The sequence below is a fragment of the Chamaea fasciata genome, unplaced genomic scaffold (assembly GCF_029207755.1).
Source record: "Chamaea fasciata isolate MVZ Bird 193981 ecotype frontalis unplaced genomic scaffold, bChaFas1.0.hap1 SCAF_9, whole genome shotgun sequence".
Classification (NCBI taxonomy): domain Eukaryota; kingdom Metazoa; phylum Chordata; class Aves; order Passeriformes; family Sylviidae; genus Chamaea; species Chamaea fasciata.
In genome coordinates, this window is record NW_027094094.1 from 26,110,446 (window position 1) to 26,123,309 (window position 12,864).

At 38.8% G+C, this 12,864-nt stretch overlaps 1 long non-coding RNA gene across 1 annotated transcript in view; it reads left to right on the forward strand.

Annotated features, from left to right (window-relative positions):
* LOC136294110 (uncharacterized) overlaps nt 1–6,176 on the forward strand; it is a 102,267-nt gene extending 96,091 nt beyond the window's left edge. Inside the window, exon 3 of the long non-coding RNA XR_010722314.1 lies at nt 4,378–6,176. This is a non-coding gene — a long non-coding RNA (uncharacterized lncRNA). The remainder of the gene's footprint in view (nt 1–4,377) is intronic.
* Nucleotides 6,177–12,864: the final 6,688 nt, after the last annotated feature.

Here is a 12,864-nt window from a genome sequence, read left to right on the forward strand (position 1 = left end):
TTTGAACACATCATGGTAATGATCTCCTTCCCCAAGACCCTTAGCAGAGAAACATAAGGGGCCCTGGCCATGTACATCCCACTGCAGATTTAATTTTGAGATTGCTTTCTTATCTTAGTGAGGAACTGTATCCTCTGTTTTTAGAGGGCATTAAATATTGTACAGCTCTCTGTGAGCAAGCATGCAGCCCATATTCTTCAGGATTCTTCATATTGCTAAATCAAGTGCCTCTGCACGACTTCAGAGTCAGGGGCACAGCTCTGCTTCTGTGTGCCCCTGCCTTTCTGAGGCACAGGTTACTGAACTTGTCAGTAACCCTTCTAACTGGTATGAAGTAAACAACCCAAAACTGGTAATGCAGTCTGCTTTCATATTAAAATGAGATGAAGAAGGTTTCTCCTATTTTGAAAACTGATCTTCCACAATGATCCGTTTATTGGCAAATGTGCACTATTGTAATGCTGCTTTCTTAGTGGGGAACGCCCAGGATGAATTTTAAAGCAATCAGAAATACAACGAGGACTTTAGTAGCACCAAGTATTCTGGATAACCTGGAGCTTATCTCAGCAAATGGCAGAGAAGGTGGTGACACTTTCCTATTCCTGCACTGAGCAGGAAAGGACCTCAGCTGAACCCAAGGATTGCTGAGATTGTCAGCCATTTGTCAGCACCTCTGGTGACTTGGACAATATTTTCCATATTGTAAGAAGAAACTCTCCAAATAGAAAGATTTGCTACTATGTGAATGCGAATCTTTGGGTTGATTAGAAGAAATGAGAACAAACTTTTCCTGATGCTCTTTCACAGTTTGTTTCAGAGGTAGTTGAAGTTGCTTGCAGCTTTTCTGAACTCTGTCTGTGCCACTTTGCTGAAGGGTAGCTGCTTTGTTTGTTTGATAAGACTCCTGGAAGTGCCAAAGTAGAAGAAGCTTTCAGATGTGATCAAAATTCAATTTCTGTATGGAAAGTGCCTTGACCCCTCTTTAACTCTGTTTTAACTTCCTCAGACTGAAATTCCAGGTAACCTCATATTCTCTGTCTTGTCCTCTTACCAGCTATGTCTGATATTATATAGGCCTGTGAGGGAAAATGGAAGGAACTGGATTTTAGCCTAAGAATCTGAGAGATACAGCAGGCTTTAAATATTTTAAAAGTTTCTGCAAGGAGAAAGAGGAACAAACTGTTCTCTTCAAGTTGTGAGGGAAAAAGTAAGATGCTTAAACTGGAACAAAAGCAGATTTAGGAGGAGCTTTGTAGAAAGAATGCTCCAGTGACAAAGATAATTAAGGACTAGAATAGCTTGCATATAGAGGCTGGGGAAGCTGGAGGTTTTTAGAGTGGTTACAGAACCATCTGTCAGAAATGTTTTAGTTGATTTGGGGCGGGTGGATGCACCAGATGATCCATTTGAGTCTCTCTTACTCCTTTCCTAGGAATTAGCAGTAAGAGCCTAAAGAAAGGGTAAAGACTGCACCAAGCATCCACAGCAGGGTCACTTTCATATTCCAGTGTTGAAAATACAGCTGTAATAACAAATTTTGTCACAGGCTATGCAACTCTAGTCAAGCAGGTCAAGTATTCTCTGCCACCTTCCCCTCAGGCACTTGCTGATTGCTGGATCATTTGGTTTAAAATAATAAAGGGGGTTTTTGGAGCATTTGTTGGAGAGATGTGCGTGGGTTCGATTTACAATAAAGTATTGTCAGTTTGAAAAGGATTGCCATTATGCACATTTGTATTGTGTTGAGGAATGGGATAGAAATTCTCATCTCAGATCATATGGTTTCCTTCACTTTGTATGTTGTGACTTTTGAGTAGTAAAATTACCTGACGGCATGGAGGGTTAATCCAGTTTGTTTTTCCTATAATTAGCAAACTATTTTTAACTGGAGGTGAATGGGTTAGTTGTAGGCTGTAATATCTGTATGTCACACAGTGTTAATTTTAAAAGCTAATTTATTTCATTTCACTAGCAAATATTCTGCCTCCAGGAATTATCCTTTCTGTGAAAACTGTTCTGTTTTCTATTGTCTATTAACATGATGCTTTGAGGATATTTTCTATGGGAATGCTCAGACTTAGAGCTGCGCCCACCTGCAATGATATAACTTGAAAAGCAAATTGCATTATCCTCTCAGTAAGCATTTTAGTTCTTTATTGTCTTAACCTGAGTTCTTGTAAATCAGCCAGAGCAATCAGTTTTAATGACTCCTCTAAGAGAAAAACAAACAACAATGGAAAAACTCTGCTTTTTAAGTTTAATCCAGAAAAAAAAATAAAACAGAAGCACTGCATTTCCCCCTCATCAAAACCCCTGATAAGTAACCAATTCTTATTGTTTGTCCTATGCTGGAGGTTGTGAGATTCCGGAGAATATCATCAGTAAAACTGAGAAGCTTTTTTCAGTGTTTGCTGTGAACAGCAGTAATTCAGCAATCTGCTCAAAGGACTGCACCAACAGTAGGGGACAACATGGCCGCAGTCCAAAATAATCTGATTCTGGTCATTACATATTTAGTGATCCCCAAATCAGTTTGCATCAATTAAGGGCTCAGTTTGTTTTCACTGAAACACAGTGCATGACTTCTCAGCTTAATTCAGCGTCTCTTCTGCCAACCACCCAAACAAAAGTGTATTTCTCTGAGATGCTTTGGTTTTTTAAAGGAGAGAAAATTTGGAAAACCTTTAAAGACTGAGTATAAAAACAAGACGACTAACTGATTTTTCTGACTGCCAGGCATCTACTCCTTCCAGTTGCGGGAAATTCCCTCAACCGCAGTGTCAAGAGCCCTAAAAAGCAATGGTAAAGCCAATGAATTGTTTAGATCTGCTAGCATTCTCTCTTCTCTCAGCAGACAGAATGTCTTGATTCATGAATTTTTAAGATTATACATTATAACCATACAATCATAAAATAGTTGTGATTGGAAGGGATAACTGGAGGTAATCATCCAAGTCTTATAGATGTCCTAAAAGTAATGGATTATAGTAACTGCATTCTAAATCTGGTAACTTATTTAATTGTTAGATGACTATAATACAGTATTTTGGAGATTTAAGGCCAGAAGCCCTGTTTTAAGGGGAGGGGAGAAAAGTACATCAAAGTCACAGCCTAAAAGCTGGAAATAAGAGAAGAAGAAGAGGATGAGAAAGGACGTGACTGAAGGACATTATTCTTCCACCTGAGAAGTAATAAGGTACAGGGGAAATGGACTTATTCTTTCCAGCTACACCAGTTGCACTAATAATACAGTACCTCCTCCCGTGAGCAGTGGTGTTACAACACTACTGCCTCAAAGACAGGGATTTTAACCTTGCACTCTAACAGTGATTTCCATGTTGAACAGCCTTACTCAGTAATAGCAGTGTGTGCTGTTTCACAGCAGCAGAAACAAGCTTGAAGCCCATTTCCTTTCAGACTTCAATCTCCCTGTTTCCTAAGGCTTCTCTCCTGCCACGATACTCCAAGCAAGTCTCCATATCTAGAGGGGCAGCATTTCTGCAGGTGGCTCTAATGTGTGCATGTGTTAATTGTTAAGCTGTCATCTGCCAAATAAAGGCTGATGACCAAAGCCTGCCTGCCTTGCTCTCAGTGGTGGCTCTGGTTTGAATCTCTTACCTGTTCAGGTATGGATCTTTACAAAACCTGGGGGAACAGCAGTGGCTGGGCAGAGCTGATAAGAAGGTGAACTAAAGGGTTTTCTTTCCAGAGGACATCTTACTAAACATGTTTTTAAGAAAAGCATTTCCGCCTAAACATTTAGTGTCTGAACTCAATCACAGCTGCTATACAGAAATCTGTATTCTCCAGCAATGAAATGTTTTATATGGAATTCTGGGACAATTCCACTGGTGGTGGATCAAAGCAAATTTCAATACAATAAACCATGATCAGACAGGTTATAGAGGCTAATAAATATTTTTTTTTTCCTAAATGATTGTTTAATTAAGATATAAAGATGCCAAATCAGATCTCTGTGGCAATATAAGAAAATTTTGAGTACTAATAATGTGCTATTTGGATAAGTTTCCTTTCCATCGTACATATCTGCACGAGCCTGTCATTAGCGAGGAATAAAGTACCGGTACAAAAAAAAAATGGTGAGTTCTTCAGTATCTGTACTTTATTTGTAATGATCACTGAGATATAGATAGATAGATAGATAGATAGATAGATAGATAGATAGATAGATAGATATGGAGTTTTATTGTTTTAATTAAAACCATCACAAATTTAATTATTTAGAAATTTAAAGAATCTCTGAGATAAAAGGAAATGTGGGAAAATATACAGAAACATGTACTTATATTGAAAAGTTCTTTTCCATATCATGGTGCTCAATACATATTTTATTTATTTATATGTTATGTTTTTCAGAAAGGAAGTGTCTGTGAGATGAGAGACTGCTTGGAAAGGAAGGGACACCCTTCTGCCCTTTGAGCTGTTGAAAATGCTGTTGGGAGAGCAACTCCCAGAGCACAGGGGCACACAGGGAGAGAAACACAGCAACAGGAGCATCAGTGGCACAGTGCAGACTGCTGGAAGGAACAGGGACGTGCAACGTGTTTAGCATCTGCGAAAACCCAGAAAGTGACTGAGTCAGGATTAAACCAAGCCTAGGAGGACTTATTCACCAAAACCACAGTAAGACCTTCATTTCTACGTGCTCTTATGCTTACTGTTTGTTTCTCATTTTTAAAGTTTGCCTTCAGTTTGTACTTAGAAAAAAACTCATGTTTGCTCTCGAGAGCCTTCTGCATATTTCTGGTGGGCTCAGGATGATTGAGTGATTAGATTTGGACTTTGACTGGGTCTTGTTGTGCACTGTTCTGTGGAAGCACTTTGTCAGTTCTTCCAATAACTCTTTCACCCTCCATGGAACAGCAAGCAGACTTGGCATCTGCTGTGTGCACAGCAGCAACTCCTGCTGAAGTGGTAAGTACAGTTCTTATGAAATCATGCAAGGAGTGCTGGTGAATTAAGATACTAATTTTCTGTTTTCTCCACTGATTGGTAGTAAGATTTTGCTCTCCTTATGTAATGCTTGGAATTACCATCTTTTCTTAATAATACTGCCATATTTCTGTGACACAGTAAGAGAATCAGACATTTTCTTCTTTCACATATTTGCTTTCCTCTTTACAACTTTTAAAATCACATCTACGAATTGTGGATAAGCTGCTTTTCACATCATTCAAGGTCGAAGCACTATACTGTTTTATACTGGGTTAAAAGCCTGGGCTTCCTATAAACACTTCCATGAATTACCCAGTTTTTGATATCTTTATATTCTTAAATGGGCACCTGGGAAATTTGCTATGCCTTTGAATGGCCAGTGCAACCTCAGAAAGTTCATGTAAAAACAGCAGTTGTCTCAGATGAGCAATAAATTCTAACCTACCTCAATAAAAGTTACTGGCCAAATACCATAATTACAGCAAAGGTGAGTAACTGATTGTTAGTCATCTCCAATTTCTATTCAGTTTCATCTTTAAAAGACAGGAACCTGCTCTGTTCAACTGCCTCATTTTAAGAGTGCTTGATCAGCAAAATTGCATAGCAAAATGCAAGTACAAACTATCGAGGGGATTGAAAAGAAAATTTGATTTTAAGAAATGCCTTTGTTTTTGCTGTGCTGGAGCCTGTTTAGGTTCAATTTAAACTCTGCTTCCTTCAGATTTTATGGAGCTTTTACTTTCGTGCCTACGAACAGCATCTGTGTCAAAATCCACATCATAGAATTAGGCCTGTGGAGACACTTTCTGACACATTCCCCTGGATACGTGTAAAAAGAGGAGAGTCTCCACAGCATAATGTGAGATCAGCTAGACAGCTTCGCACTATTAAAGCTGTCATGCTGGTATCCATAAAGGGACCCAGGGTTTCCCTCACACCTCTTGTCTTTTTGAAGACTTCCCTGATTGTTCCATTGGATGTTCCCTGTTTGAATGGCCAGATGACACTATCAGCTTCTATTACTCTACATGTAAACACATAAAAAATCTTAGCTCTAGCCTATCCATAATGTCCTTTTATAGGCAAACTACTTATAATTGAGAAGATAGTTGCTCTTTTGCAATAAGATAAGCATTATGTGATTTCACTAGATTTCTTACCTGGCCCGTAAAATGTGTATAATTTAACATAAAATATGGGATATAACAGAACATACAAAAATGTTTTAAAGGAAACAAAAACTTTGTCATCATCAAGCCTGGCAAATAGAATTGATTATTAATTGATTATTATGAATTGATCATTTATAATAATATTATTATATTATTCATATTTGGACTGAATGTTGTTCATGAACATTTCATTGGACTGACAGTTTAGGCTTTGATGTTTTTCAAATCCACAGCTTCACACTAACAGGAAAAACACACTCAGAGTGGTCTCACTGGTGTGAATACACCCACAGAAACAACCCTGCTTTCTGTCCTCTGTTCTCTCATACAGTGGCTACTTTTCGAGATTTGAAAGGTTGATACATTTAAATGGAAACTCTTTCTTGTGAGAAGTGTCTAACCTGGTCCTCAGGAGGACTAGCAAAGACTAGAAGGCTACTCAGCATGAGCTTGAAGTTGATTATGACAGATATTGGCATTCTGTCTAAAAGCATGTTTGAAGTGAAACATTTTAACTGCAGTAGACTGAAATCTGTCATTGTTACCTGAGCATGTGTAATAGTCTCTAGGCAGCCTTTGGAGCAGAACAGTTTAGTTGCAGAAGGCATGGTTTCCTGAAAGCCAAGGTTTTTACTGGAAAAGCCTGGACTGTCCAAACAGTAGTGGAAAGTACAATCCAGCCTCTCTTGAACTGTTAAATAGCAGTTTACATTTAAGCAACAGTTCATGAATGGGAAATTGTTTACTGGTCTTCTTTTTCATTCAGTCTGTCTTGAATTAGCTATTCCACAGTCAGAAGTGGGGATGGATGGTAGTCACAACTGGGATGCCCTGGAAAAAGTACTTTTCTCCTTTGAGACAGACTTGTTGAAGGCATGGTGCTTACTTATGGTGTTCCCTGTACTAGGGATTTCAGGGCTTGGATATGAGGGATATGAGAACCATCAGACCCAGGGAATGTTTATACAATCTGCCATGTTAAACCCTGCAGGAAACATGGATGTGGAGCTCTGTTTGGTGGGCATGACAGAGCTTCTCATGGTGGCATCTGCAGCATAAACCAAATAATGTATCTTGGCATCAAGACGGCATCCTTGACACCAAGAAGGGAGCAGCTCACAGAGCTTTTTCTCACTGCCTGAGCAGATGGGAGTTTTGGTTGCATGTAATATGGATGGATTTGTTAGCCTGGGTCAGTATATAATTGGTAGTGTTTCAAGCAAGATCACTTGCATAATAGACCAGACCTCTTCTCCAGACTGTGCAACCAGAGGAGAATTATGGCTTTCCATTAGTAGGGACAAATGTAAATATTTTCCACATAGGTCTAAGATTTTTTAGGGGAAAAGAAATCAGAAAACTTGAGATAAGATTTTTTTTTCACTTTCTGTTAATACAATAAAACCATGATCTAGTGCTATTTATATTTTATCTTACTATTTATAAAGCTAATATTTTTCATATTTTTTATGCCTCGTGACAAAATCTCCTACAGCAGTTGTTAATTGTGAAGGAACTCAGAATGTTAATAATTAGAACAGAGATAGTGAGGTAAATTCACACACAGGTCCTATTGCCAGCTCAAAACAGGGAGTGCTTTAAATATGTCTTGGGTTTACATTTATTCAGAAATGATAGATTATCGGAAAATACAAGACCAAAGAGAGGTACCCTAGGAATATGCTACTCTATGGAGCAGATATGCTACATCAGAAATGTCAGACTGCTCCTATGACCTCATGTGATTTTTGTTTGCATTGCTGCTTTTAATTTTATTATTGTAAAAGAAGAAGGTGCAGCTAATCAGAGGTGCTCAAAACCTATTTTACCTCAACAAAGAATAAGTTTCTAACCCTACACAAAAAAATAACTGCCTTCCCTTAACATCAGCTTTCTGTACCTTCCTCTTTTTCTTCTTTTTTCAACTCTATCAAATAGAGGGACTAATGTATGGAACCCAGTGCTCATTGCAGTCATGTGGTAGGTAGGACCTGTCTTTGAGTGAGTGAATTGACAGGGAAAACTGACAACTGTGGAAGAGCTAGGGGAGTCTGGGCTGTGTCAGGAGCTGGGTGTCTATATCCCTATGATCAGAGAGTGTACCAAGAACTCATTGCAGTCTGATGATTTCAACAACCATCCACTACTCTTCTTGATGTATTTCTGTGGCAGTGTGGCCCTGCTCTATGAGAGCAGAGTTCCTCTAAATCTAAAGTGCATTTTTTGGCATTTCCCTCCTTTGTTTCTCCCCCCTCAGCCAGAAATTCAATACAGCTGTGACTTCACAGTCTGGCAGCAGCACGTTCTTGTCCTGTACAACCACCACGTGTCTGTCTTGTCCTTTTGACACAATCAAGAAATCCTTTCAAGAGCTCAGCCCTGTATTTATGTGTGAGACCCTATTCCAGACTAGGACCCGATCTCCTGCCCTCTGGTATCTGTTCCTACTTTGCTGAAAGATCACATCTGTTCAGCCCAGCTCGGGTCCATGGTGTCACATTTCTGGCCCTCACCATCTCCCAGAATTGGAGCATTAGCTCCCAGCACAGAAAAGAGCAGTGAGGAGAAGAGAACATTTCCCATGGGATCCTGGGTCTGGTGCTGCTGGTCTTCAAAGTCTCACAGGCAGCAGGATGACAGCCAGGGCCCTGCTTGAGTCCAGAGCTTCTTCTGGATCTATTCATCAGACATCCCTCATGCTTCCATCCTTCCTATTTCTTTTCTGGTGAGGAAAACGAAAAAAAAATGCAGAGACTAAAAGGAAATCACAAATCAGGAATGCAACTGAATGAGGATGAGATTAAAATAAAGAAGGAAAAAAGAATAAACTAGAGTTCTTAAGATTTCCTTCATGCTATAGGGCAAGGCATGGATCAGTCCATGTGTTATCCTAACTAATTTGTCTTCCTTTAAAAAACAGCCCTTTTATAGAGATAAGCTTGCTTAATCAGAGTGTTCTTTGATGAAAATATATCTAGCTAAAGTGCTAATTCAGTGAGCATTTTCTTGACAGTGCTATTGTTTGAAAAAATCTGTTTTGGTCTGTAGCACAGAAAAGGTGGAGTGCCCTGTGGAGATTTTCCCTTTTAGTATGCCAGGCAGTTGCTTATTTCTCCATACAATAATCCCTGAGCCGAACCCCTAGATTTACCACAGACAAATAGGAATATTCACAATACATGTAAATGAGCTTTTGGTTGTGAATAGGATTTGTTTGCTAGCTCTTGATCGCTCTCTTTCTTTGCTGTTCTTTATGCTATTGTTTTCAAAATTGGTGCCATATAGTTAAAAAATATGTATTTTGAATGGATTCTTCACAATATGACACCACTTAAAGGCTGGATGTTGTCAGAGGCAGATACTTAATCAGAGCTTAATCAACAAACTGGAAGAATCAAAATAAGTTGATGATCAAAACAAAATATAAATGTATTCTCTAATTGATTAGAGTGGCTTGGGAGGTTCTGTAAATTAAAAGATTTTGCTCAGCTGGAATGAAAATCAACCTTCCTTCCTATTTTCCATCCAGAAGTAATATTTAATAGTAATTCAACAATCTCTGCTCCTGAGGAAAAGTAGGAAGAAGATAAAAGGAATAAAAATGGCTCACAGAAAATACCTGATGATATAAAGAGTTCTACTTTGTATGTGTGAATTTAATCAGGACTGAGGTGGAGGCAGGATGATGGGGAAATCCTTACAGTGAATGGGGAATTCTTCAGTGCCTATGGGAAGAGAGGTGTACATATAAAATCTGCACCAAGTGAATCGTCCTTGGCCTTAATATAAGTTAAACAATCCTTTAATTATTTTAAAGTATTTTTAAGCAACTTTTTCTGTTTCCCAGTTACTGCTGCCACCATAGGTAGCTTGAGAAGCCCTCCAGAATGTGAATACCTCAAAACAATCTCAGCTCAGGCGATTGAAAGGCTGTTTCAAATGATGAGGTCAAAATAATGCTGGCTGGTGCTATTCAAAAAGACCTGCACCTTTCTTATTGAAGTGCAGTAAAGATCCAGCCATCAGAATGTGTAGTCAGATAAAAGTCATAGGGAAAGGCCTCAGGGAATATTTTGTCATTAGACAATTAAAGAATAATAATTTCTGTGGGAAAAGTAATTATAGGCATATTTACAAATAACTTATTTCCATATTTAGTGGGCTACAGAGTATTTTGGGAGACCTTCCCCCTTCCAATCATATTTGACATAAAATAATTATTTTTCTTTTAAGAACACATCCAGTAAAATGAATATGAAAAAGCTGTCAGACATGCAATTGTAATGGTATAGAAAGAAAAGCTGGGAAGTGAAAAATATGGTATATTGAGAGAGACATCTAATTTCTGAGTCCCGAAGTTTAACTTGGCTGCACATTGCACTCTTAAAAATAACAGAAGAAAGGGAGGAAGAAAATAAATCAGATAGAATTTGTCAAACAATAGTTTGTGCATCCCAGAAATGAGAAGCAAAGACTTACAGCATGCACCCAGGGAAAATGGCTTTTCTCCTCTATAGGTAGAGCAGCTTCTCACTCAAATTCTTAGTCTAATTCACTGCTTCCCGTGTCTCAGGGCTGTATGATGACAGACACACCTGCAATTCAGCAGCCCAATAAAAGGAGTGAGTTTCAGAGCTGCGCAATTTTTCAAGGTGCAAGCAATGAATGCAGCACAGCCTCAGCTGCTGGGTGCACCACCCAATGTGGCACCAGGCAAAGTAAATCGGCTAGCCTGCTACTTGAAAAAACTTGCCAGGAACATTGTTAGATAGAAAAATAAAAAGTAGGATAAATTGTTTGCAAAAACATGACGTGATAGAATGATAAACATGATAAAATAAGAATGATCTTTTATATGGGAAAAAAAAATCTACTGATGTCGCATCAGAATACCCAGCAACTTTGGAATCTTATTATTCTTGTCAGTTCAGCTGCCTCCAATTAAGTATGTACCATATGTGATAATATAAAGATTCTCAAAAATTCACAAGTCATAATTATTTTTTGGGAGAAAAACATAGTGTTAAGTATATTTTAGATTTTTCTCTTTTCTCCTTGCATCCCACCCTCTTTGCTCTAAACGTTTTTTTTTTCTAAATGCCTAAATCTGGATTTCCTTGCCACATGGAAGTTTTATAAATTAACTGCCTCTGCCTAGCAACTGTAGCAACATTTCAGGGACAGTTAATGATTTACAACAATTTGAAGCAATGGAAAGAAAACCTCACGTGCCAGAGTGGCTCTTACACTATCCTTGACGGAACTCATTTGCAGGGAAAGCTGCACCACTGAGAATCTTTTCTAGAGCTCAGATCACTCTTTCTGTTGACAGCTCAATGTTCTAGTGTGAAAAAAGGGCAACACTTGGCCTTTATTGAAGTTGCAGCTTTGAGGTCTACTGCTACAATATTTGCAGATCAGTCATACAAAGAAAGTGGGGTTTTTTAAATAAATTTATTTACTAAGTTGCATAGCCACCTTAACTCAACCAAGTATATTTAGTTTTATTAATTTTAAATGCCTAAGGAACCATCATGGGCTTATGGCTTTGCAAGTATAAGGAAGGGGAGCAGACCTATTCTCCTACCACTCTGTCTCCTCAGTTTGGCAACTGGGAGCAGTGGGGAGGTGTGAATGTATAAGCAAATGGGACGAGGCAATGACACGAGTGGGGGCTCTAATGCACTTGGAAGCTGCATGTTTGATGTTCCTTCCCCTCTTTACTTTGCCAGTGGAATGCTTTCTGACACTTACTGATTGTCTTCTAGGGCAAGCCTCTGTTTGAGTCCCAGCCCTCAGTGCCACAAAAAGAAACCGTTCACTCAAAGGCTATGGAAGTGGAACATATAACTGAGAGAGCAGATAAATCATGATCATTTGAAATTAAGAGGCTCTTAAATAGGTCTAATCAACATGTCTGTCTTGAGCAGAGGTTGGAATGCTGAACTGTAGGAGTCAGAAACATTTCCATTTTAATGGCATTAAGTAGGACATGGGGCAAGACCCTTGAATTTCTCTGCTAAAGTCTTTGTCTTCTGAATGGGAGTGGCTTAAGGATGTGGGAGGTTCATATCTACTGGCAACAGGGACTGTACCATAGAACATCATGACCATAGAACATCAGTCAGGGACTAGAACACACCTGGGACAGGAGCTGAGCAAATGCAGAAAACAAGAACAAGAAACCCTAAGCCCAAAATCATTATGTGAATTTGAACAGCAGGATCTCAAAGTTATTGCAGAGCCGTTGTATAACAACCGCCCAAAGATAATCAGTAGGATGACAGAGTCATTCAGTATGTTTGTGTTAAGAGCTGTGGAAAAGTAGGCCATGGAATTCTCAATAGGGAGCAGAAATCAAGAATTGTGGTAAGTCAAATAAGGCCAAGTGCAACAGGACCTTACATAGACATATCCCACACACTTTGGCTATGGCTCTTTTCATTATCATTGCTTTTTTAGTAACAGTAAATTCAGCCACAGATGTTTAAAAACTGTGATTAGAGATTCTGTGCTAAGCCGAGAAAAAGAAAAAAAGGAGCTGTACCAGCCTTGTCTTTCTCTTCTAGCTTTCATGAAGCATTCATAGGGGGGCCTCTTGGAAAAGGATCAGAGTTCAGTGAAAATATACTGTTAAAAGGCCTTTGATGAATCCTGGAGCTACCTTGCTGCTTTACACCAGCTAAAAAATACATGTTATTAAAGGAAAGTAATCATGATTGTATTCTGACTGTAT